This window comes from Festucalex cinctus, chromosome 11, assembly GCF_051991245.1.
Source record: "Festucalex cinctus isolate MCC-2025b chromosome 11, RoL_Fcin_1.0, whole genome shotgun sequence".
NCBI lineage: Eukaryota > Metazoa > Chordata > Actinopteri > Syngnathiformes > Syngnathidae > Festucalex > Festucalex cinctus.
Window position 1 is genome coordinate 24,338,602 of NC_135421.1, and position 22,400 is coordinate 24,361,001.

At 40.1% G+C, this 22,400-nt stretch overlaps 1 long non-coding RNA gene across 2 annotated transcripts in view; it reads right to left on the reverse strand.

Moving 5' to 3' along the window:
- The window catches only part of LOC144030727 (uncharacterized), a 76,914-nt gene that overhangs the window by 35,611 nt on the left and 18,903 nt on the right, over positions 1-22,400 (reverse strand). Inside the window, exon 4 of one of the 2 annotated variants that reach the window (XR_013287341.1) lies at positions 6,551-6,693. The exons of the other annotated variant lie outside the window; for it this stretch is intronic. This is a non-coding gene — a long non-coding RNA (uncharacterized LOC144030727). The remainder of the gene's footprint in view (positions 1-6,550; positions 6,694-22,400) is intronic. 2 annotated transcript variants of the gene reach the window in all.

The window sequence follows — 22,400 nt, forward strand, 5'->3', positions numbered from 1 at the left end:
TCTAACTTAAGTGTCTTAAGTTAAGTCTCAAGTTAGTTACTTAAGTCTTAAGATATAAGTGACCTTACAAGTTTTTCACGATATGAGCCATGTGAACTTACTGAATTAAGTGCAGGTTGAACTGATATATTTTGTGACTTTATGAGGTAATTTGAAATTGAAATTGGTATCTGGTATCATTTGACAGTTCCACTATGAATTATACAGGTGGCTATTGTGGCGTTTTATTCAAGTCATACACATTGCCATACGAAGTAAACTAAATCCAGGGCAATCATCACACAGAAATCTATAGCGAGGACCTGTGTAATTCCTCTAATGATTTCTGTAATGAAAGCAGCCAGTCTCCAGAACGGTGGCCACTGCGCCCGAGGTGACAAGCTCAACACCACTCTGAGTGGTAACAGCAGCCTTCGCTGACGTGCCTCCTGGCTCCGTGGCGACTCAACGTGGAGAGCCATGTGCGCCTCCTGACAAATAGGCTGCGTTTCCATTTGTATGGCGAAATGCTGCTCAGCAATGTGAGGGGGAAGAGTCCCTTAGTGGGACAATTTCCTCACGCAGCATGAGCCTCTCACTCCATCTCGGGAGCAGAAATTATATTCAGTAGAATGAATTTGATTTTTATTTTTTTTTAAATAACTTTTTTTAAGGCCATACTTTGGCATAAAGTAAAGATATCAAAGTTAGAATATTTGAACATTGCGACAGAATATATCAGTCAAGCTAATTCACACGACAACCACTAACTTAGCTAGATAGATAGATAGATAGCTAGCTAGCGTGTATAGACAGACAGACAGACAGACAGACAGACAGATAGATAGATAGATAGATAGATAGATAGATAGATAGATAGATAGATAGATAGATAGATAGATAGCGTGTATAGACAGACAGACAGACAGACAGACAGATAGATAGATAGATAGATAGATAACAAGCTAGCTAGATAGCTAGATACCGCGGTTCAGTTAGCACTCCCGCTAATACAGCTATTGCATAGATTATTAAGCGATTTTTTATTTTATTTTTATTTATTTTTTTTACGAGTTTTCGCAGTCTCCATTCATGTTGGAATTTAGAAACCACTCGCCTTCAATGTAATACCATGCTGTGCCACAACATGCTGGGGAGTACTGGTCTATTGTAAGGAGTTCAACACATAATTAAGAAGAAAAAGAAAGACTCATATTAATTGTCGTTCCCACGGAGCAGAATGAACATATGCCTGTGAGTATTTTTGTGTGCTCTGTGCTTAGCCTATGTGTTGCCGCTCCGTGTGTGTTAAAGTAGCAATTGTTTACAATTACCGTAACAGCTACGCTAATTTCCATTAGCCCATCGTTCCATTAGTTATTCATAATGTTAGCGTTAAGGTAGCAGGCTTTGGTAAAATAAATTGATATTGTTTGGTTGAACATTTTAGTGTTTAATTATACAATATTTAATTCTCTCGTTTGGTTTGTCAGCTTGCAGAAACCTTAAACTGGGAGAGACAAATAAACAGCATGTTTTGCCTTTTGTTTAGTCTCATTTCTTGACAGTGGATTTGTGAGAACAGGTGCTCAGGAATACTTTAAAAAGGGTGTTCCAATAAGTTTAGTTTTTGAAATTTGAATCTGAAGTGTTTTAATATATTATTTTACTTGGGACTCATTTGTTTTCTAGTTGTCCTTTCAAGTTATATTTAAAATTGAGTTTTGTTAGCTGAATAAATACGATTTCTGAATCAAAGAATAATTGCGTTTATCAATCTTGATTTCAATATCAATCAAAAACATTCTTGATTACTCTGTGGTAGATGTACAAACCATTAGGCTACCGAGCTACCCTCGAAAATGTATTTTCTTAATTTTGACTTTGTAATGAGATTTTCATCCTCAATATACACAATTATTGGGAATTGCTCCCATACAGCTTTGAAACACCCCAAAATGCAACACTTTCTCTTCTGTGACATAAGCCCTAACAATACTAGTTATAAATAACAGATACATAAATGTAATAAAGAGTAATAACTCTAAAATCTTCTGCACATTACTCATGTGTCTTATCTGTTGTGTCAAAGCAGGGCAATTCTCATATGTCATTTCTCAAACAGCCAGTTTTAGTAAAGTGCGAGAGGGGTGTGTGCACGCCCCACATTTTGCATATCAACAATCTTTCAGCTGACAAATGTTAGCTTTAATAAAACCACAAAGCGAAGAAAGGAGGCGGGGAGGGGGTAAGCGCAGACAATTTACCAGGAAATGAAAACGTGGAATTGTCTGTGGGAAACATCAGAATCATCATAATCATTTGTCAAACCGTCATCTATATCTTCACTCCAGCTCACATTGTATATCCGCTCTGAGTAGCATTCGGTGTTTTCAAACTTTGAGATTTTTTGCTGCTCTGTCAGCATCTTAAAAAAACAAAAAACAAAAACAAACGCTCTGCTATGCTCATTATCATTTGCATAAGCTGGTAATGCAAGTTAAAGTACTTAAAGAAGACTAGACTACGGCAGATTAAGCAGAGACAAGGACTTGAAAACAACATGAAGATTTCATCACATAATCGATTCACTGAATTTGACTAGACTTTCATCGAGTAGGCAACTACAAAATATGTTTACTTGTTCGACTGTTTTTGTAGCAAAACTATTGACTATTCATTGCCCAAACTTAACGTAAGAAATGCAGAGTGCAGCTGCACAGGTTTCTCAGTTTTTGCACACCAGGTCTTCTTTTAATTGGTATAATGGAACGATGCGGCCAGTCTGTGTTCCTATAGCATCAAGTCCCAAACCTCGTGCAAATGGGCAAAAAGTGAAATCATACATTTGATAAGCAAAGTTGCAATACCCGTTTTTAACTACACAGCTCATGCAGAGAAGACGCTTCCATGTGACGGTAATCACCACAAACATAATAAAATCAAGTAGCTAGAACATTTGTTTATTACTTTAAACCTAACATCACCAACCTTGTCTCCTGACACTTTCTGAGCACTGCAAGGAAAAAGACCCCGTGATGAGTGAGAGAATATGCCAGAAAAAAATATAACCCCCTCCTGCTGGTGTAGCGTCCTATTAAAGGACCAAATGGTGTCAAATAGAAATGCAGACTGGAAGTTTATGTCAACTGCTGTGGAGAAGCGAGTTTAAATGTGTGATGATGTAATGCTGAGAAGGTATTGTATTTGTTGGCGTTTAATATGGAGTCCATAACATGCACAAAACAAACCTTAGACGCTCAGTCTATTGCTATAGAAAATTTCCCTCATCTCTAGTGGTTATTTTTCTGTGAACTTTAGCTATAGATTTTAAATAGGATCCATTGTTCTGGCTCATTTTCCAATATGTTTGGCACAGAAATGCTGCAGCTCGCCTTTAATAGCTCCATCTGTACTATACCCGTTGGGATACTTTCCTTCATGCCGACCATGCAGATAACGTGTGGTAAGGGCACTTCATTAACATCACCTACGGAAGCAAAGCGCACTTTTTGGGATTAGACGTCCGCGGCAGATGACGCGAGATGCCGTAGGCTGAAGCCGTCTGCCGCGTTTACCGACCGCGAAGGGAGTTTGCGTCGTTGGCCAGCCATCTGGAATGTGTTCCTTGATACCTGTGTGTGGTCCATTCCGAAGCAACCGGCACTTGATGGTCTGCGTGAAGGTGATTTCCACTCCAAGCTAATCTAAACACTGCCAAGCAACAGATATTTTGACTTGGAAAAACTACATCGTTTAAATTTGGATCTCTCGTGCAAGTAAACATGTATAGATTTAGAACATGGGCCTGTTCTGGTGAGTGACGTGGGCGCCAGGAAATGAAACTGTAGAGTTGGCTAGGTTGTGGCCATCAGCAGCTTGTGAGTACATGCCCTAATCACATTCTTGCTTACTTCCTGTTTGTTCAATAAAGACATTAAAAATGCACAGGCGGCTGTGTCTCTTTTTGACCACTTGCGGTTGCATTACAATGTGTTCTAATTAGTGATAGTAGGCTATATAAAAACAGCGAAAATCGGTTGTGTGATTCCCCTAACTAGCAGTGATCCATAGTATCCTATTAAATTTCTTTTTAAGGTATATACTGTAACAATGCACATTACATAAGCTCTGGTCACACAAAAGAACGTAGCAACGTCTCTGGTGGCAGAAATGGAACATTGATTAAGCGCAAATGTCGATGGCTGCCGTGGAAACAACTTGATTATCAGCTGCTTGTGACAGGATGGATGTATTATCAGAGGCCATTAATGTGTCAGTGGTGTTTGGGCGCGGAGATGGATGACGCTCAGATGATGATGATGAGGAGGAAAAGCTATATTGACTCGGAATAAACTGTCCTCCTTGCTATTTGACAACTAATGCCTAAGGAGGTTTTTATTGCTGAAATATGAACACATTGGGAAAGTTTAGGCAACGAGGATGGATGGAATGAATGAATGTGTGTCGTGTGGTCTGAAGTCAGAATTTCCTCAAATACTGTGCAATAAGAATCTGAATTTTTAGTTCCTAAAATGTTTTTTGCACCAAAATAAAACTTAAATATTCTTTTTTTTTTTTTTCAATTAATGAAGTATGAAGATAGTTATCATTTTTTAAATCTATTTTGACATGTAAAAATTCAGGATCTCCCCAATAAATTATTCACAAACAATTCAGCAACTGAAAAAAATATTATTAATTTTAAAAATCCATTCTAAATTCAAATTCAAACTCAGACGTCAACATTGGGGTTATGAGCAAAGTAATTTCTAAATTCATCCAACATTCAGCCAATCAAGTGACACTTTATTAGTCATGTAACCCTGACACTTGAAGGACAGTTATAACTGTTCTATCTGGATCTGTTTTTGTCACATGTTAAAATTTGTTATTTAAAAGGTAAACAACTGCTTTGAAAACAAAGCTAGCTTTTTTTAAGATAGTCTATGACCTTTCCCATTAATTGTTAGAATTAAGCAAGCAGACTTTAATAAAACAAAGTTACTCTACGGAGTCTGGTTAAATACAATGAGGGGTCATTTTTGCAACACAAAGCACACAATTTGTTGACTGGTTCATAACTGGAAAAACTTGTAAGTTGGTAGTATACTTCTATACTATAAAAAAATCACAAGTGATGATATTTTCTAAGTGCATCCAGATTGGCTGCAAACCCACACACCCATATGTTTTTAGCAGAAGGGCAGCCCTTTGCTCAAGGCTCTCCCCGTGCAGTAAATACCCCACGTCTCCCATGACTTTATTTACAATCAGAAACTCTGAAGCGTCTGCATTAGCACAAGAGATTTATCACTCCCGGTGCTTACATTTGAAAGGCGCAGTAACTCTTGGACTGTGGGGCCAGGTAATAAGGATGCAGAAAGATGTGTGCCAATGTGGCCTTCGGAAGAGTTCCTTTGAGATCGGATCTTGAATGACGGCGTGGACAGGAAGTTGTGAGTAACGGCGGAGGTAATTGGGAAAATAGGTCAGCTAGGATATGAGCTGCGTTGTGGAGTTAATGGAGGGAACACTTGGCTTGGTATGAATCACCGATAATGCGTCCTTAACTTCAGGTCAAACTGCCTGGCATTTTCACACGTTATCAATGGAGGTTGTTGTTTTCAATTTCGAAGCTTAACCTGACACAACAAAGTGTTGTATGGGGGCATCTTTGTTCACAAGGAAATCCAGGAAAGAACTAATAGAAAGTGTGAAAAGGGTACAAATGCAGGATAGTCCATTCTGGACCAATCCAATTAAAAAGAAAACTAGTTTAGATTTTGAAACAAATGTTCCCTAGGAAATAATGTAAACAGAAATAGGCTGTTCTAGAGTTTTAAAAGGGACGTCAACCAAAAAATATTCTTTACAATATGTTTTATGCCCCCCCACCCCCACCCACTGGTCTAAAAATGGCATTCTGATTAATATTGTGTTTTCGGAATATGACTTGAGCAACAAAATCCCTCTCAGAGGTCAGCCATTTTGCCAATTGTCGACTGAAAATGACATCACAGTTGCTCAGGGCTCAGGAAACAACCAATCCTGGCTCACCTGTTTTCTGAGTTTGGTCATGTTATGTTCACAAGCTTAAGAGGTTGGAGCGCAGTTAATAGAAAACAACAAAACTCATATTTTCTGTTTTTAACCAAGCCTGAAAAGTGAAAGGATGACACATCAGAATTCCTTTCTAGCTCATTTACTTATAAACCTTACACAACATGTTTAAATGTTCTGGCGGAAGAAATTAATCCTGCCGTTTTATTTTGAATGATGTTTTCTGTAGTTTGTTATCAGTGCTGGTGCCTGTTGTAGATAATTATCGTTTCCACAGGAAATCCCAGTAACCAGCCACAACCTCTAGCTACATCACACTGACACAAACACACACACACACACACGGCAATATTGAATGCAGCTGCATCTCCCACAGGGGAAAAGGTAATTTGTCCAGCTCAGAAATAAGGGTCTCTCCATTTCTCTCAGCAGAATGATGAAAAACACGAAGCCATGCTGCTAATGAAAAGAACACTCAGGATGTGTATTATTATTCCATCAGTCTCACCTAGCGGGCCCCGGCCCAGGGTCCTCGCCAGGGGAAGGGCCACGGCTTTTCCACCGCTCGACTTCCAGAGAGGGCGCTTGTGGCTGGCCTGCCACTCGCAGGTTTCCTCTTCATTCATTCCACAGGAATTTGGCCGCCATTTCCTGCACGGAGGGGACGAGCTTTGACTGGCTTGGCGCACGCAGGGCAGGTATTTATCTAACCACACACTGGGCTTGATTCATGTGAAACAAGCACGCCCTGTAAACAGTCTCATTACTGAAGTCCAACACTTCATCACTCACCGGGCTCAAGTCGCCCGCTGGAGAGGCAACCTAAATTGGCATCGAAGCCCGGTTTGCTCACATTTGCCTGCTTGGAACTGACGGATTTATCTCAGAGCTAATATGATCACAACTTGTGTGTGGCTTAAAGAATCAAAGTGCTGCTGTGTGCAGCATTTAAGTGTTGACACCTCAAATAGCAGCTGAAAATCACAAATGAATCCTCATCACAATTTGAAAGCTGGTAGCAGCACATTGTGACCTCATACCACAAATTTGCCAGCCAACAAATCACACTATCATAACAGCTGAGAAACCATCAATACTCATCAAAAACAAAATATAAACATCATTCTGCCCAGCTGTGAATGTTGTTTAGCAATGTATTCATTTTGACACATTGCTTACAATTCCGAACTTCTCAATGAAAGGTAAAGTTTTGCTTCAAGCTCTTTATTCTTCATAAATGTTCATTTTAACACCAAATCTTTTAATTATACTGTACAAACATAACTCATCTAGCTAGCCAGCTAGCTAAAGGAAATAAGTATCACTACTGCTGCAGCCATTTTAAACAATCAAATAACTGTTATTTGAGCATGAACATCAGGGTAATCGTACAAATAGAACATCCAATACTCACATTTATACAGTATTCTCTCTGCTCTGTGGGGACAATTAGAACAGGTGACACTAGTTAGCGTTAGCTTAAATTCTGTTAGTTAGCCGATTGTCGACTTCTTCTTGGCATCGTTAATCAACTCTACCTGTGTCAATACTGCCACTGTCAGGCTAAGGCGTGTACACCAGAATGGTCAACTATCAAAAGTACACCAAAGTTCCTTTTTTTTTTTTTTCTTTTTTTTTTTTAATTCAGTAGGGTACGGTTCTTATGCAGCTGCGCTCAAGAGACTGAATTTTCCGGTAATGTAGTTTAATGTCATCTAATGATGATAACTGGCATATTCATTGCCACCTTAACATCTGCTTCATCACAGCTGGATCCAGACACTGTCTCCAAATATCCTCGCTCGTTTCATCTCTGTAGGCACAATTGAACGGCAGCAATTCAAGTGAGAATCATTTCCGCTCTAAATCTATTTGTCGGAAAGGTCTTCTCACCGTGGGCCACCTGTAATTTGTGCCGTTAACTAAAGGACATTTCATTTCCTGCAGGCAGCGACGATGGATCACATTCAAATTCGCCGCACGCGACGCAGAGCGGTTTGTTTTTATACGGGCATGCAGCGGTATGAGACCTTGAGACAATCAGCATACCAGTTAAGGCATAACTCATTCTTGCCTCTGGCGATTTGCACATGATGAATATTTAAACCACGTCACTCTATTGCAGTGAATACATAAACTTTCTTGAAAACTTGAACAAGTTTCTTGGCACCTCAATTTGCACTTTAATTCTGCTTCTTGTGGACGAGGGCACGTGTACTAAACATTTTATAGGTACACCATCACATATAGAGGCGATATGAGAGGCAATAGTCGTACAATATTTTAAGTTCCAAGATAGTAATTCTCAATTTTGGTTGAAATGACAAAACTAGCCCCTGCATGACTCAGATTTGTAATGTCAACTTTGGAAGTGTACACTACAGTGCAGTGTATTAAATGCTCCTTTGGTGACATCCAGTATCCTGATGAATGTGAGCGTCTCTGCCTACAACCTGCATTCTCCGCTAAGAGAAAGTGTCTCCTTGTCCGCAGTACAGTACAGATAGTTGAGTGTATCTGTATTGAGTGCGCTTTGAAGAATGAGTGTCTCGTGTAGCTTGTGGCCCTGTTGCTGTCTGCCTGAGTACACCTGAGCCGAACAAATGGCGGTGTCAAGCTATCTTGCTTCATGTAGCCCTCCGGTTCATTTTTCAGCTGGAAGGTTGCTGGCGAGCGACGGCGGAGGGAAGCGTGTGACCCGCATGACTTCGAGTGGCACCGCGGCCAACTTATAGACAGCCAAGAAAGGAATCAGACTATTTGGGCCCATCGTTGACAGGAGGTCCTAGAATATGGCCCATTGATTGACCTATAGGTCTAGAACAAGAGCAATGATATCATGTTATTTACATTAGCGATTGATACTATAGATAGAGAGATACTTAATGGTTCAATATTCTTTTAAGAAAAAGTCTCAAATGTGAGACTGGGATGTAAAAACATGAATCAGTGATTGCCTAAATTTACCATCGTGTCTTCTCAAACATTTAAAATGACAGTATCTGCAAACTGTTAATTTATCATCGGCAGGCTTTCTGACCTCAAAAAAGGTTTCAGGTTGCATTTAACACAAAGTTAACAAGGGAAAAAAAAAATTCTCCCAAGTGTGTAGCTTCTATTTACAGCCAGGATGAGAGAGCATGTTTTCTGGGCTATCTTTACTGTTCTGCTGGACCCAGGAGGGAGAAGACAAGACAACGTATTAACCGCACAAGAGGTCATCTCGTCACCACAGCAAATAGAAATGGGAAATTATGCAAAGAAAAAACAAAAGGAAAGTTATGTAGAATAATATATTAAAGTAATGTTTAAAATGACTATAACCATCCAACCCTTCATATCTTTGAATAATTGATCATTTTAAATGATCTATGTCACTGTCCGTGAAGCAATTAAAGGGTTCAGTTTTCATTGAGCATAATATAGCCCAAAATTTAACCCGCCTTCTCTGTACCCTGCCAGCAGAGGGCGCCGATTCAACAACATTGACTTACTGGTGAGTGAAGCTTTTGTGAAATGAAATCAAATTGGATTTTGACTCAAGGACGCCAGGGTAATCACTTATAAAACAAAATTATATTTTTTAAAATATTAGTCAATTATTTCTATGAGTAAATACTGATTTGAAACATGTGATCCATAATTGTCACACCGTTCTCTGCAACCCTTCATGCTTCCAAACATGCAGCCACATGGTGGTGCTGTAGGGAGGCACTTCAATGTGTTAAAAGTCCAATGAGAGGCTTCATTTGCGTTTATGTATTTATTTTATTGCTCCAATAGTGAAAGGCATGCTACATGCAACCTCAATAACATCATCATTCATTTATTTCTCCTTTTGGCTCAGCCACCTTCCTGCCACCAGTCCACCAGCAGTGGACGGAACAAAGACAAATGAGCTAGCCTGGACTGCAATCATGTGTGTCTGACAAACAACAACAACAACATTTACAGCCCCTGAAAGGACAGGATACACCGAGCATGGGGAGAGAGAACACTGAGACCTGGGCGGGAATGGCGGCGTGAACAATACAGCGGGTCGGCTGCCAGGTTTTATGGTTTGGGATCCTGCTCCCAACCCCCCACCGCCAAGCCCCTCTTCCTTCCTGCCATGTACTGTAGTGTAGTGTAGTGTACACTTGGGCCGCTATGAACCGCGCGTGTTGAAAGAAGCCAGGCAGAACAATGAAACAATACGAGAGCGGCGGCAGGCTGGGTATAGCACATGAAATTGGAATTCATCTCACCAGGGGTGGTTCACACCTCACGTCCTTTGCTGGGAGGTGTGCTTGAGCCACGTGTACAATTAAATGCACGCAATGGTCCGCAACATCAGGTATACTTTGACAATTCTTATTTTAGCTTGTAAGAATGGACAAGCCTTTTCACATACAGCCTTTTGGGTAAAAAAATAAATAAATAAAATATATATATTGTAAAAAAAATCTGATTGACGCTGCTTGGGTCAATTTGACCCAATTATGGGTAATTTTGTATAAAAACAACCCAATTTTTGGGGGGTTGTAAGGTTGGGTCAAACCCAAGTAGCGGGTCGGCCCAATTTTTTATTTATTTTTATTATTATTATTGGGGGGGGGTTTCTTTTCTAAAATTAGGTTATTTTTGACCCAGCCATTTTAAGAGTGTAAATAAAAATGCATGTTTTTGTTGTGTATTTCAGAGAATTTGACCCAACTGTGGGTTATTTTGTATCTAAACATCCCAATTTTGGGGGGTTGTAAAATTGGGTCAAAACCAAGTACTGGGTCAGCCCAATTTTTTTTTTTCTAAATACCAAAATTTGGTTATTTTTTGACTCAGCTGTTTTAAGTGTGCTAAGAAAACTGTGTGGTTGTGTATTTAAAACAGCAACATGACTTTTGATACTCTGTTTAGCTTAATGCTAACAAACATTGCAAAATGTCATCGAAATGCTAACAAATAGCATCGTGCCAAGGAGTACTTATGTACATTCTAAAAACAATTAGGTAAAAAATAACCTAGTATGAGTAAAAAAGGGACAGACACAATTTTTTTTTGGTTTATATATTTAAACCCAAAAATTGGGTCAAAATGAATAACCCAAAATACAAAGTACAAAACCCAAAATATTGGGCTGTTCTTGACCCAACTTATTGGGTTGAATTATTAACCTAAAAAGTTGGGTCAGTCCTTTTTTGGATTATTTTTTACCCAATGTTGTTGTTTTATCTAGAATGTCTGCGTTTCAGTTTGTTCAGTTTTTTTGTTTGTTTTTTTACTTTACTAAACTTTCACTCGTCTATTTTTCCTACACAAGTTGCACTTAAGTACAGAATGTGAGTACATCATTAAGCGAAATGGAATTGCGGCCCTTTGAGAGGGTGCAGCTTCCTTCACCTGTACTTGCAAACTGAGTGCCGTCAAGGTTGATCAACATCCCGTCATGCAACACTCACAATCACACAATCGGCCACGCACACACTTGGCAGACAGGCCGGGGAGGTGCGTGTGTCCGTGACAGCGTCTTAACAGCTGGAGCCGAGGTCATCCGTCAGCATTGGGCTTGATATTAGGGCCGGCTCCCTGGTGGGTCATTGGCACAGATGACAAAGCTGTCTGAAGGAGTTATAGAGCTGCCAGTCTCCCCCTCCTCACGCAACTTCATCACCTGACCTTCACCCAATCACAGGCCAGGGACTGAACTGAACAGCCCGCTCGCACTCCACACCCAATACACTCACTCGGGACTGTAATTCTACTTCAACAAGTATGTAATCAGTAGAGTGCAGACTTCAACCAAGGCTAAACGATTTTAAAATAAAATTACCAAGAAAAATCATGCTGAATTATATCTTAACCTCAGTGGAATTTGGAACCTGGGGCTTCAATGTGGACTTACCTGACTTAATCGACCTCTTGACATCATCTACCATGTCATTAAGGAAACCATCAGTACTACAAAACCACAATATAACCACGTAGATTATCTGGAGTAGATCAGAATCAAAATGATCACTATGTATCTTGCTAGTCAAGATTGGCTGTCACAAGATTCGCTCTGACCAAACACTTGGAGGACAGAAAAACGATGACATCATCAACAAATGGCAGAGGATGAAACTGAAATCTGATTGGTTGGAGAAACATTGCTAAGATAATTTTAAGTTACATAGGCCAGCACTATTGTTTTTGAGGGGCAGATTTGAATAACATGGCAACACATTTAGGCTGAAATCTGATTGGACAAAAAAAAATAAAAAATCCAACATCCGTATACACATATGAATATTTGAACATTTGAACCAGTGCCAATATATGTAGTTAATAATAATAATAATGACAATAATAATAATAATGATAATAATTAACAGGTGTCATCATGTGCAGTAAGCCAGTAGGTTTGGCTCCATTTTTGTCAAAATTTTCTATTGTAATAAAGTAGGTGAGTGATTTGCCCCCATGTACATTTATGGGAACGTAACATGAACATGTACGTATGCAATGTACTTTTTTTATTTTTTTATGTAACTTACACAGAACCATATTCTGTAGTAGTAGATACACAGGTCGCTAAATCCTAGAAGACACTAGCATGAACATTAGCATGCCTGCGCGTGGTCCCCGCACCAGACAACAATACACAGGCACATCGGCATTTACAGCTCCAACTATATGGCTGCAATAAAAAACAGGGCAAATGAGGCATTCTGTGAGCCCCAAGCCAGATGTTGAGTGAGTGGTGGGTGTAATAAGGCTTAATGAAGGGTTGGACTTAGCAAAGTGTCCGGGGCATGAGAGAGGAATAAACACAACATAAACGAGTCCTAAAAATTAAACTTGCCAATCCGAAACAATTCGACTGTTCTCGGCACTGTGATCAGTTTGTGTAATCGTAAACGGTAGTGTTGTTTAACGGCCTGTAAGTATAAAACAAGTATCATGGTTGTAAAAGCTGCAATGAGAACCTTAAGGTGACAAAGATGGGATACTTCCTGCACAGGGAGTCTGTCTGGTTTACAACTTCCTTCTTGTGGCGACAATCCAATCAAAATAACAAGTGGTCGGGTGTTGTGTGCGACTGGAAAGCGGTTAAGATGTTTTTTTTTCTTGATTATTGATTGATACAAATCAAAAACAAGTTGTTCGTTGGCCTAACTTGAAACCAGGGCTGGGCAATACGGCCTAAGATTAATATCACAACATAAATCAAGTCCATTCATGGTAACGGTAAATTTTGATTGGATTATATAGTCCCTTGGCAAAAATTTATTGTACAAACTCAAAATTAATAATTAAAACTCAGCACTCGGCGCTAAAAATGCTGCATTGTTTTCCTTATCCCATTTGCTGGGTTTTGAGCAATTGGGTTACTTTTACCTAAGGTTGTGTTAATTATTTTTAGATTTGGGCGGGAAGTGCTGAAGCTGGCCGCCATTTTGGACAGTTTGGTGTACTGAAGGTGAAGTAAATTTAATGTAAAATTCTTGGAAAACATTAGTGGCGGCAAGATGGCTCAGTAGATAACACCGCTGACTTTGGACAAGGAGATCAGAGTTAGAATGCATTGTTTAGTCATTAATGCTAGCCAGAAACAGGATCAAGTTAGCTTAGCGCCTAGCATTTCACTAGTAGCTCACAAGCAGCCAGGAAAGCAGTTGTTTGAAGTAAAGACCCTCCAGTTCTGTGGTCAGACAAGCTTCAAGTCATTTTCACACGGTCTCGAATTTTGACTCACAACAAAAAGCAAAAAAATCCACTAAGTAATGGCTGGAAACTGGGAAAAACTTCTACTGCACTTCACTAATGCATTGGATGTAACACAAGACCACAAGTCAGGTATGTTATCAAGCATACAAAAGTCAGACTTTTGAGGTTCCTGCCCCACCGATAAGCCGCGTTCACTTATCCTTTTTTCTGGGAATGTGCATGATGAACGTTTTTGGCTTTCAAAAGACGTTAATACCGACCTTAGCTTCAAGTATTTAGGGGAGCTTACTGGCTCCTTCACCCTGAGATGACCCTGTCTTATCAGCTTTCTGCTGACATGAACCATGTGATGTTGGTGCGCTGGAAGCGCGTCGCGAAAGTTGCACTCATTCATTCTTTATTCTGCTCCAAACTCATTCAAGTATGCTTTTATGGGCATTCATTTTGGTCATACCGTAACAGAAAAGAGTCATCCTCAAATTGACAGTTTTGCGTCTTCTGATTGGCTGCTCAGAGCAAAACGTTTTAGAACCAATTACACGTCTATAGTGACCTGCAAAAGATGATGTGACAAAGTTATGTGCCGGTTGTGTTTTTCTATAGTCCAAAATTGAAGTTTCATTATTGCAACGTGATGTTGAATTAGGAAGTCGATTGAGTCACATTATTCTACACTAAAAGTCCAGGATAAAATCCACGGATGGCCACTGGTGTAAAAGCAGGCTGAACTTTAAGTACTGCTGTTGCAGAGAGCTAATACAGCAAGACAAATCAAGGAAAGGTTAAGAGACATGCGTTGCGGCACAGAGGTCCACTCACTTAAAATGATGCATTGCAATATTGCTTTCCTATTGGCCGGAACATTTATTTTGGGTGACGGCTGTTGGTTTACTGTGTCAGCAAGCAGGAATCATCTGGGATGTGTGTTTGTGTGTGCGTGCGTACATGTGCTGTTTGCAAGGTTTTCTCCGGGAGTTATATGAGTTGGTCACACATTTTCTTGTGGCCTGGCTTCATCATTAAAAAGGGGCCCATTATGGCATAAAGTAAATTGTTTTAGGCTTTACTCATGCATGGAAAGTAAAGCATGATAATAAATTGAGTTGAGTCACTTTTTGAAAAAACAAAACAAAAAACAAAGAAATGCTTTTGCATTTCATCACAATCAAAATGTATTAAAATTATTGTACATAAGGGTTCAAACATATTGTTGCATGATGAATTATTCAAAATGCAATTTATTTGTTTATGCGGTCAAAATGTGAGATGAATTTTTATGTCAGCCATGGTGCAAACAAAGCTTTTAGTTGGTTATGCTCAAGACACCGTCAATGTAACCGGTAATTAAGTATTACTGTTACACTTAAATGCACTGCTGCATTATTAAATCCTCAACATGGAAGTTGCAATGTCTCAAGTTAGGGAGACTAGCAACCTTGCTGTTGCAATAGCTACCCTGATTTATGAATTTTATTGGTGTATGATATTGGCTACTGCCCGAAGCCGCCTGGGATAAGCTCCAGCACCCCCGCGATGATTGTGAGGAATAAGCGGTTAAGAAAATGGATGGATGGATGGATGGATGGATGGATGAATAAAATATTGGCGAGCCAGCCAGGACACCTCCTATCGGTGCAATTCAGAGTTGTGCAACTGGCAACAGACCACACACTGCAGTCTGGGCGCAATTTACTGGGTGACTCTATGCAAATGGTCTTGCTGCTCAAGCGACTGGGTGTGAACTGACCAATGCCGTGCGACAGAGATTTGCCAGAAGTCAAAAACTGGACCCGTCCTGTTGACCGGGTCAAGACATCTGTGGTCAAACACGAGCAAATGGCCCTCGTACTCAAGTCTCACGTTACCTCATGTCAGAGGAGCTTCTCACCAACACCAACAACAATTAGACTCACTCACACACACACAGGAAGTACCTCATCACAACACTGCGCTGCGGCCAAGAGCTGCTCCAACCTTCACTTCTCCTCAAGACTCATAATGGAAAGAACAGAAGAAGAGAAATATGTAATATAAACGTCGTACAAGCCCAACAGAAGATATTTCACCGGCAAAATGGGGCTGTTGATACTGTACAGCCTGCAGTCTTTTAATTCTTCATGTACCGTGCATGTTCAAGTTCGTGTAAATATGATGAAAGATAAAAGCGATAAATCAAGATGAGCACTCACTTGCTGTGGGCGGCCTCTTTTGTCAGCAGCAACCACAGAGTGTCACTCATCTTAAAGCAGCAAGGCGTGCCAGGATTTTATTATTTATTTTTATTTTTTTGTAGCCTTGCAAATATTGAAGTCATCTTGGAAAATGATGCATTCAAAGACAACCCATTTTGTTTACAGTCACTCTGGAATCATGTGCAGATTATCTTATATGTTCAAAGTGGAGGCATGTGGCCTGTGCACTGGTTGTCTGCTGGGCTGAGTGTTGGAGGAGGAGGTATGGGGTGGTGGTGAAGGGCTGGGGTGTGCTGATGGTGGTCTGATGGACTCCAGTGCGTTGCCTTGCCACTAGAGGGCAAAGCAGCTCCAAAAATCTCACATGACTCAAGTTGGGACTGAGACATGGCAGATGACCTCAGTCACAAGGCTGTGGGTGCAGAGTTCCAACACATTAATATGAAGAGGTGGCAAAAGTATTCATACTTTGTACTTGAGTAGAAATACAAATACTTGTGTTAAAAAAAAAGGCTGTCGAATTCTAATTTATTTAACTAATTTGCTTTAATAAAAGTTGAAAGAAAAAAAAATGTATAAACATTTATATACAAACCCATTTTGATAGCTTTCCACAATTGGGAAAAAAAAAACAACAAAAAAACTTACCAACACAAAATAGTTACCCTCTTTTATCAATTAAATGTAATTAAAATCATGTTTATGACAGATGTTGTTTAAGAGCTAGCTCTAGCTAGCTAGGATTAGCTTGACTTGTTGCTAATCTTCCCTTGGCTTTGCTAACCCTGAATTAGCTAGTGACAACAACAACAAAAATCAATTTTCTTGTGTCTTTTAGATTAAAAACTTGTGATTTTTAATCTGTCAAAAAAAAAAAAAAAAGTTTTCTTAAATATGACCATGTATGGGCAATATCTTGACTCTCCTAATATTGTGCACCCCTGGTTCATGTTTCTCACCGCCGTTGTCCCTCTCAATCACTCAAGCTTGGTTTTTTTGTTTGTTTGTTTTTGTTTTTTTTACAATGTGTTAATCAAACCTATTTTAATAAAGTAAGGAGCAGAAAGTACAGAAAGTATATCCGTTTTCAAATGTAGGGAGTAAAAGGGGGGGGGGTCATCAAAAATAAATATTCAAGTCAAATACAGAAAGATGGAAAATCAACCAATACAGTAAGTACTTGTACTAGACTTTACTACTTCCCACCACTTTTAATATGAATCATATAATGAATGTTTCACACCAGGTACAAATTACACACATCATACTCTTAAGTGTTTTCCACTTAAGACTTTTACATCGCAGTTATGTCAAATCACTCTGCTTTCATAATTATAAATTGATTGACAACCAGTTAGCCTTGCAAATTAAATATAATATATAATAGCTGGCAAGGCATCTCCTCTTGGCTCTGCCGTGCTCCTGTGGGTTCCACCACCACCTGGGCCAACTGGGAGAAGGAATGCACAGACTTAATGATGCGCCGTAAATCACAGGAGCCACACAGGGATGCCGGCCTGCCATTGGGCAGCACAGTGCTTCCCAAAGCCCAGCCCACTATGAACTTGAGCTCCATGTGCGGAAACAAAGGAAGCTGATCCACTTGGAATCACTTGGCAAAAAGACGACCCTCATATTCTACACTGCCGGCGCTCTTGTGCCGTTCGCCGGTCACCTCCGTCGAGGTCGAGCAGGTTTCAGCGAGGCAGCGCAGCCAGCGTGGAGGGTTGAAACCGAGTGTGAGGAGCTGTGACCCCCGCCTCCCCGAGGCTGATGGGATGCCGGCCGAGGGCACAGAGGGTCTGAGAACTGAGGCCGACTGACATAAGTGATTGCAGCTGCTGCGGAGGCCTTGAAGTTGGCTTCAATAACATCCAGCCAAGTCAGACAAATGACAAGGTGTGAGGAGGCTTGTTTGTTTGTTTAAACTTCGCTATAGGTGACAATTCTCAACCCAATGCAACACTGGAAAAGCGGTCTTAGACAAATACTTTTTCCATTAGTTGCTAAGGTAAATTAAACATTTCTAAATGCCTTAGCAAATAAAATGTCCTAATGTTGAAAATGTTGCCTCGCAAAATGTATAATCCTCACAACTACGACATACAGTATTTAGTCAGAATAAAAAGTCATAACTTTAAGATTAAAGTAACAAGCTAAGCAAATCAGTGGTACCTCGTCTTAAGAGCAACCTGGACGAGTGAGAACGATTTTTTTTTGTCTTGATTTGCAAACAAGCGGTGAACAATTCTTCCCAAAAAATTGGCCAAGTCCTTTCCTCAAGCTGCTTAATGTCACTCCCAGATGAAGTTTACTTTAAAACTTTAAAAAAAAAAAAAAAAAGCCTGGAGCAACACATATGGGGCATATATTCTTTATCCTCTGGGCAAAATCACAACTATCACATCTTAAAGAGGAACTCAACCCCCCAAAAAATTTCTTGATAATAATACGTTCTATGCAGCCTCACTAGTCTAGATAGTGCTAAGTATTTTGGTTAATATTGTGTTAGCAGAATATGACTTAAGCAACAAAATGCAGCAGTTTTTAATCAATATCAGAAGGTGGCCATTTTGTCACTTGCTGTCAAGTGAAAATGACATCACACTTGCTCAGGTCTCAGGTAACAACTAATCACAGCTCAGCTTCAGAAAACAGGTGAGCTGTGATTGGTCGTTGCCTGAGCCCTGAGCAACTGTGATGTCATCTTCAGTTGACTGCAAGTAGCAAAATGGCCGCTCCCTGAGATGGATCAAAACGGCTGGATTTTGCTTCATAATTCATATTCCACGAATGTAATCAGAATGTCATGTTTAGACTAGTTAGGTCACATATAACATATTAGAGTACTGTATTGCAACTATTGTAATGGACAGTCACAATGCTGAAAAACAATCCAGTTCACACAACCTTTGTATGATTTCCTCCCAAATCAATATACTTATCTCTCTTACGTCAACGGCACTAATTCTGAGCTTCTGCATTTTATTTTCATGTCAACAAATTGTCTATCAAGCCAAACTGAAAGGTGTTTACGGAGCAATGGTTGCTGTCGTCGAGAGGTTGGCGCTGAATAACTCTTCATTTTTCTCCCCTGGACCAACTTGTACTAATGACAGTGGTGTTAATGATGTTGACACTCCCACCAGCGTCAGCCATGGTACAGTAATGAGGGGAAGTAAATAGCAGGTAGCTGACAACGCGGCTGCTTCCGCTGCTACACAACTAATGATTCCTTTCACACCCATTGCACATGTAGTACTTTACAAAGATGGCAGCACTCTTTGGGAGGCTAAACCATACCTTTGGAACACCTTGTGTCCACCCTCTCGTCTTTGCTCACTCATGCTCACCATTCATACCACCACCCGCAATTTTCCTCTTTGTATCAATTACAACTGAGAGAGTGCCACTGCTAAACAGAAGCCTGATTGGATTATCCTGTGACACTTGGAGGATAAAGCATGACACTAATGCCTCAGGGTTCCAGCATGTTAAATAGAGCCACTCTCTCATCTGAAACTGTGTTGCGATGAAAGATTCACGCAATTATGAGCACTGCTGCATAAAAGTTCCTTATTGGCATCACATCACACCCATCAAACATCTGCAACTTGCCAGAATCATACATTGTCGTCAAGAAAACACATCAGTCTGCTAAGTGAGATTAAGCAAAGCAAGAAGTGTGGAAAAAGAAGGAAAGATTGAAAAGAGAGAAAAATGAGTGGCGCATGTCCCGCGGTTTACCTGCTGCGCTCCCCTCACACGCGTGTCTGTGTGACCTCGCGCTGAACTCCAAAGTGAAAAATTCATTCACCTCAGGAGCGCCTGTACAGCATGTGAAGATTGATGCGCGTGGCAGAACACATGAGTAATGGTGTCAACACGCAACTCAGCACTGGCGGCCATTATTATCATCTCCGCCGTAAAATGACACTGGGACTAATCTGATCTCTCAACAAAACAATCGCAGTCAAGTCAACGCGGTGTATTTTGCATAAAATAATCCACACAGTGAAACTGTGAGCTCTTCAGTATTCATGCTTTAAGAAAAGGTGGCCATGTTCCAGCTTTGCATGTAAAGAGGACTTGCCGGATGTTCTGCCTTGTAAACAGCATGTGACCCCTCATGTGAAGAATGTAAACCTCATTGCTAGCAGTGCTGCCTGAAGCTGCAGAGTATCCTAAACTGCATAAAACTGTCAGTGAATGTAAACACAGCTTGTCTTGATTAGATTTTTTAAAATTGAAATAAATATTGAAAAGAAGTTGAATATGTTAATGATAGCGGTAAGGTGACCAGATTTTCAAAAATAAAAATTGGGACACTACAATCCACTGAAAATCCAGTATACAATAAATTATTAGCAGGAACTATTTATATGACAAATGTAACTGCGAGTCAATCTGGTGTTGTTGTGTTATTACTTTAGCTAATGCTAAATGCTATCTTGGTTGACAGTTCAACAGCACTTAATCGATGAACTTAGCATTATTCAACCTTTTTGCTCAGTCCTGGCAGACATTGACTGCAGCATTAGGCTAGTAGGACTATATTTCCCAGGATTATTAGACACAGAAGCAGGAAATAGTACTTGTTCCGGTATGATGAAAACATGGTACGCCTGCTAGCAATTAGATGCGGATGAGAATGAGAATGCAAACATGAATGTGAAAGGAAATAGGAAGGAATTTAACAGTGAATTTCCTTTTTAACTGGTTTATCTTATGAATCGCTATGATAACTGTGTGACATATACGCATGGGCCAAACAATTAGCTTGCTGACTGGACTAATAAATAAATAAATAAAAGGGACGCCAGGACAGTATCTGCATAAAAGTGTGACATAACAACATTTTTTATTTTATTTTTTTTACTTTTAACTTTATGTGTTTATATAATTATACGTGTATATATGCATATGTTCAATAAACTTCAAACTTCAAACTTCAAACAGGACTGGCAGAATCTGCGGGGACTGAGGAAACAAAGCTCAAAATTGAGACTGTCCCATCTGGTCACCTTAGCTAGCACAACGAGCAGCAATTTGTCAGCTTGCGAATAATTGTTTAAAAAAATAAAAATAAATAAATAAATAAATAAAAAGTTGTTTATTGTCACTTCTAGTTGTAGTTTACTGTTAAACGTAACATAAAACAACTTGGCTTAAGAAAGTCTGCTAACTTAATGCCAACATATTTGGAAAGACAGGCTAAGGAAACTAGCATCAATATTGCGGTAGTTATAAACCTTTAAACAGCTTATATTTGAACACAAACGGTAGCAACACATGTCGACAGACAATACTCACGACCATCGGCAAACATTGACTTAGCTTAGTTGCAGCAATCTTCTTCTTCTACTACTACTACTCCTACTACTACTACTTCTACTACTACTATTATTATTACTAAGAAGATTTCATCACAGTATTCCGTGAAAGTATGATCAATCTAAATGAGTCTAGCGTTGCATTATTTTGTTACGTATTGACAACGGTTAATGCTGAAAACTCGTGATGTGGATACAAAGCTGCCAGACTTGATTTTCTTCAACCTACATGCTCACATGATAGCTTTTTTTTGTGCTTGCTTTACGCTTGTTTTGAGTGCGTCACAGTCGTACAGATTGGGGGGTGGCGGGGGCTTCCATCAACACGGTGTCTGAGCAGGCACAGGAACTCTCTGACCCTCCAGTGAACTTTCTGTTGGGGTTACGAGGGTGCTTAAGAGGTGGAAGGTCAGAATGCATGTTCATCACAAACAATGCAGTGCTACACAGACGAGAATGTTTGATGCTCATATGATACCATGTCTCATTTTTTGCACTATTTGCGGTGCTATGGGGCCAAGCCCTGTGGTGATCAGCAAAGATTTGTCATTTGTTTTCACGTTGTTACTTCAAATGGCAAGTATCATACGCTTTATCTTTACTCTTCATGCTTATATTGATGTTAGAGTAACCTTAACATAGCTCGCCCTTTCGAGGGTGTTGTGAAGATGTGATGTCAGCAGAGAGCTTTGCTGAGTGCAGAAATGTCCATTTTGCCCTTGCTGCCACATGTGCACCTGCTGCGCACTCTCCAGCTTTGAAGGTGACGGAACTGACGGGATCAACATGAGGAAAAACATGGAGCGTGCCTCTCTACCTTTTAGTGAGAAACACTGCAGCGATAAAGACAAATTCCAAATGGATGTATATGACGATATACTTCACACAGCTTGTCTCCTGTGGACCCCCCCCCCCCCCCCCTCCCCGCCCTCCACTCCACCTCCCGAGAGGCCGCGGGAAATGCTGAGCAGCAGGAACGCAGCACAGCAGAAAAGACAGGCCCAAGGGGTGCTCCCATGCCACTGCAATGCAACAACACAAGAAACCATAATGGCTGCTCGTCTACAGTGTACATCTGTAGGAGGGCCTAACTGATATGGATTTTTTTTAAATCCAATTAAAAAAAAAATGTTTTGGGAACACT